Source organism: Silene latifolia, chromosome 3 (assembly GCF_048544455.1).
Source record: "Silene latifolia isolate original U9 population chromosome 3, ASM4854445v1, whole genome shotgun sequence".
NCBI classification, from domain to species: Eukaryota; Viridiplantae; Streptophyta; class Magnoliopsida; order Caryophyllales; family Caryophyllaceae; genus Silene; species Silene latifolia.
The window spans coordinates 139,242,769-139,248,234 of record NC_133528.1 but is presented as its reverse complement, the minus strand read 5'-3'; positions in this window follow the sequence as shown (position 1 = coordinate 139,248,234).

The following is a 5,466-nucleotide window of genomic DNA, read 5'->3' as shown; positions in this document are numbered from 1 at the left end:
TCCAATTTCCGCTAGAAGAATTTGATGTCATTTTGGGTATGGATTGGTTACATACTTATCATGCTCGATTTGAATGTCGAGATCAGAAAATAATTCTTACAAGCCTTTCAGGTCACCGTGTGTCTTATCAAATGGTTAAAAGACAAACGGGTACTAAATTAATTTCTGCTATGAAGTTTGTCAATGCGATGAAAAAGGGTCATCAAGCCTTCTTGTGTATGGTGACTACTTCTGATTCTTCTTCTCTGCCTCCTAAAGAGAACATTCCAAAGAGTATGTGAATTTCCCGATGTTTTTCCTGATGAGCTACCGGGAATTCCTCCCGAAAGGGAAGTTGAATTTGCTATTGATCTTATTCCTGGTACCGGCCCTATTGCTAAAGCTCCTTATAGGCTGGCACCGTCTGAAATGAAAGAGCTGAAGACTCAGCTGGATGACTTGATTGCCAAAGGTTTTATTCAATCTAGCTCTTCACCTTGGGGTGCTCCTGTTCTCTTTGTAAGGAAGAAGGATGGATCTATGCGATTATGCATAGATTATCGTGAACTTAACCGGGTTACTATCAAGAATAAATATCCTCTTCCTAGAATTGATGATCTTTTCGACCAACTCCGTGGTGCTTCTACTTTTTCTAAAATTGATCTTCGTTCGGGCTATCATCAAATTCCGGTCAGAGAAGTGACATTCCTAAAACGCCTTGATCGAGATATGGTCATTTCGAGTTTATAGTGATGCCATTCGGTTTGACCAATGCTCCAGCAATATTCATGGATCAGATGAACCGTACTTTCAGAGAACACCTCGACAAGTGTGTTGTAGTGTTCATTGATGACATCTTGATCTATTCTAAATCTGAAGAAGAACATGTCCAACACCTTCGTGTTATTTTAGAGATTTTGCGCCGTGAAAAATGGTATGCTAAATTCTCTAAATGTGAATTCTGGTTACCTAAAGTGACCTTCCTTGGGCATGTCATTTCAAAAGAGGGCGTTATGGTAGATCCTGCCAAAATTGAAGCCGTTGTTGATTGGAAAAGTCCAACCAATGTTTCTGAAATCCGTAGTTTCCTTGGCTTGGCGGGTTACTATCGGCGATTTGTGAAGGATTTTTCAAAGATTGCTAGGCCGATGACTCAGTTGCTGAACAAAGAGTCTAAGTTTGTGTGGTCTGAAGAGTGTGAAAATGCCTTCCAGGAATTGAAAAAGAGGTTGACTACCGCTCCGGTGTTGACCTTACCTGAAGAAGGAGTGGACTTTGATGCTTACTGTGATGCTTCTAAGCATGGTTTAGGTTGTGTCTTGATGCAAAAAGGGAAAGTCATTGCTTATGCCTCTCGACAGCTTAAGAGTTCATGAAGTTAACTACCCGACTCATGATCTTGAATTAGCTGCGGAGGTGCATGCTTTGAAGATTTGGAGACACTACCTCATTGGAGTCCATTGCAACATCTACACCAACCACAAAAGCCTGAAATATCTCTTTACCCAAAAAGATCTGAACATGAGACAAAGAAGATGGTTAGAATTGGTGAATGACTATGATGCCGATCTAATCTATCACGAAGGAAAAGCTAATGTGGTGGCTGATGCTCTTAGCAGAAAATCCTGTCATTCTTTGAATTCTTTTCGGGACTTACCTCCTGAACTTGCTTTAGAACTTCAAAAATTAGGAGTAAGCCTTGTAAAAAGGGGCTCTCATCATCTTGATGCCATGTCAGCTGAACCTGACTTCTACCGTGAGATCCGTACTTGCCTTCCTAATGATCCTACTTTCAAATCTATTCGAGCTAAAATTCAACTTGGGCAAGCTAAGGATTGTAAGATTGATGATGATGGGTACCTTCGTTATCATGGAAGAATCTATGTTCCGAGTGCAGCTGATTTGAGAAAAAGAGTTCTTGAAGAAGCACACCTTTCTCCTTACTCCATTCATCCGGAAGGTACCAAAATGTACAAAGATTTGAGATTGCAATTCTGGTGGCCTAGGATGAAGATTGAAGTTATGGAGTATGTCAGTAAATGCCTCACCTGTCAGAAAGTAAAGATAGAGCATCAAAAGCCCGGGGGTTTGTTTCAACCCTTGGATGTTCCTCTTTGGAAATGGGAGTCTATTTCCATGGATTTTGTGATGGCTTTACCCAGGACTTCCACTGGGAAGAATGCTGTTTGGGTGGTTGTGGGCCGATTGACTAAATGTGCTCGGTTTATTCCCATCAAAGAGACTTGGAGATTAGAAGTTCTAGCTGGTGCCTATGTGAATGAAGTAGTGCGCTATCATGAAGTTCCTAAAGATATAGTTTCAGATCGAGACCCTCGATTTTGTTCTCGTTTCTGGACTGCATTACAGGAGGCCTTGGGTAGTAAACTATTGATGAGCACTGCTTTTCACGCCGCCACTGATGGTCAAACTGAGAGAACAATTCAAACTTTAGAGGATCTTCTTCGTGCCTGTGCTTTAGATTTTCAAACTTCTTGGGAGAAATGTTTGCCTCTGGTTGAATTCTCTTACAACAATAGCTATCAAGCCTCCATTAAAATGGCACCATATGAAGCTCTGTATGGTAGAAACTGCCGTACTCCAGTCTGTTGGGATCAAACCCAAAATGTTCCAATGTTAGGACCTGATTTGGTGACCGAGTCCATTGAACAAGTTAAGATCATTCGGGAGCGGATGAAAGCCGCTCAGGACCGTCAAAAATCATATGCTGATGTCCGTCGTCGACCACTTTCCTTTGAGGTTGATGATCAAGTATTCCTTAAAGTGTCACCTATGAAAGGGGAGAAACGGTTTGGCGTTAAAGGGAAGCTGAGCCCTAAATATATTGGACCTTTTCAGGTGATTGAAAAGATTGGTCCTGCTGCTTATCGTTTAGAATTGCCCCCAAATCTGAGCAAGGTTCATAATGTTTTCCATGTTTCTCAGTTGAGGAAGTACATTAGTGACCCTAGCCATATCATCCAAGAAGAGATTCTTGAATTGGAGCCTAACTTGGTGGTTGAAGAAAGGCCAATTCAGATTCTTGAAAAAGCCAATAAGCAACTTAGAAGCAAAGTTGTACCTCTAGTCCGAGTTCTTTGGCGTTGTGGAAATGTCGAAGAAGAGACTTGGGAAACTGAAGCTTCTATGTTAGCTAAATATCCTGAATTATTCTCGTAAGGTATTCCTTTTCTTACTCTTTTTCCGAGTTACTAAGCCTTGTATAATCATAATTAGTAAAGATAGTATTCTTACTATAGAATTTTAAACTAAAAGTTTGAAAATGCTTTTATGATTTTCAATGGTTTTAACATTAGTGAATGTTGAATCTCGTTGTTGGTGACGTCCCAATAATGGGTTTTCTCATTTATTGGTGTAGAAATATTTTTATATCTTGATATGAATATGGATGTTCTTGTCTGATCAACAAGAGTATCACCGTTTCATTGAAAAGATACCTATATTTTCTAATAACTATAATTTCTCCTTCTAAGTTTCGAGGACGAAACTTTTTAAAAGGAGGGGTGATTGTAACGCCCCGTAATTTCGGACCGTTAATATATTTCAGAAATAATTTATTAATCAAATAAAAGTTGATATTTAAGTATTTAAAGTAAAAATAATTCAAAGAAATATAATTTTATTATATTTTGAAGAAAAGTATTTATTTTGATAGTTTCGAAATGTTTAAAAATAGTTTAAACCGTGTAAAACTTTTTATTTCGAAATAAGGGCGTATCGGGGGGAAAATGACAATTCTTTTGAACGTTGGGTAAACGAATTTGGAAATGGGTCGTATGAATACTCAATTTTCTTGTAATCTCGTGTTTAAAAACTTTGGTCTTGTCGGAATTTGCATTTGACTTACGGTTTTAATTATTATCGAAACGAGTCAAAACCGACTCGAAAAATCCCGACTCAAACCCGCTCTTTCCTCTCTTTCTTCCCTTTCCCGCGGACCACACCCCCTTCCTTTCTTTTTTTTTTCTGATTTTTTCTTTCCTTCATCTTCTTCAACTTACTAAACCCAAACCAAACACGATTTTTATACATTCAAGCTAAAAATCATCATATCATCTTCGTTTCTTATCGGATTTTCACGAAATTTACATTTCCGGAATCCCCTCGTCGAGATCTACAACCTTGTATATTTTAATTTCAGTTTTCTTGAAGTTGTTTTAAGGCGAATTTTGGGTAATTTCGGTTTTATGTACTTATTTGTGTGTTTTATTTGTTTATTTAGGTGAAGAATTGGATGACGAGTTTGGGGACTCGTATATTGTCGAGGATAGCGGCTAGTGCTTGTTAGGGTTTGGTTTTTAAGGTGCTAATTGCTCTTTTTCTAGCTTAAGGTAACATATTTCGAGTTACTCGACGAAAGATCGTCACATGCTTTGTTGTTTTTGGATGTTTTGTGATTTTTGGGTTGAGTAGAAATTTTCACATGTTAAAATTTGATGCATGCATGCTTAATTTATGCCTTTTGTTAGTTTAAGTTAACAAAGTTGAATTGGGAACGATTAATTAGTGTTCAGACGATGTTATAATGAACAAAAATGGAAAAAAAGAGGTGTAGGGGCGCGAAGAGTTCGCAGTGTCAGATCCCGGCAGAGCCACGGGCCGGCTCGGGTCGGCCCGTTGCTTGTTTCGCGGTTTTTCGTACAATACTGGTCATTTCGGGTTAATTAATGTTAAAGTTGTATAAGTCACATATGAGTACACTTTTAAATTGAATCATACTAGTAGTAGAAATTATTCTTATATTGGTAGTTAGCATATGTTAGTATAGGTTATAAAATGAAATGGTAATAAAAAGGCTTAAAATGAATAATGTTAGTAGTAAAGATAATGAGGTTGGTAAAATTAAGCTTATATTGTTAGTTATCACATGTTAGGATAGTTTATAAGATGAAATTGTAATGATTAGGCTCAAGGTAAATTTTATAGCAATAATCGCAATGTTTTGATGATTGTGCCGAAAACTGAGCCTTAATCTCTTTGACTGATTCGATGTCAGTCAATTGAGTGATTGGTCAGCCGCAATTTAACCCGTACCTGTCGCAGGGCTGGGGTTGCGGGTAAAAATTCGGTTGGATGAAATTTTATATGAATTGGATAATCGGCCTTTTTCTTGTTTTAGGCCATTTATCAAGTTTTTGTTCACATGTATAATTGATTGTATTTAATAGTATCTTATATTGTAGAAACGGCCCTAGATTCCCTGAAGCCTTTAACATGGTTAATATTGTTAGAATTGGAAATTAGTATTGAGTACTTATTGAGGACACTGTTGGATTATCTGCTGAATAGACATTTATATAGCCTTTCACATGATAGAATGTTAGCATTTAGGTTGGTAAGTTGGACTTTTTGTCCTCTTATGGTTAAGTGGGTGTCTTACTTGTCTTGTGTGGTGTGGGCTAAAGTATTCAAGCTGGGACTAGCTGGGACTAGGTCCTAGGTGAGTATTTCGGCCTTCATCATAGATAG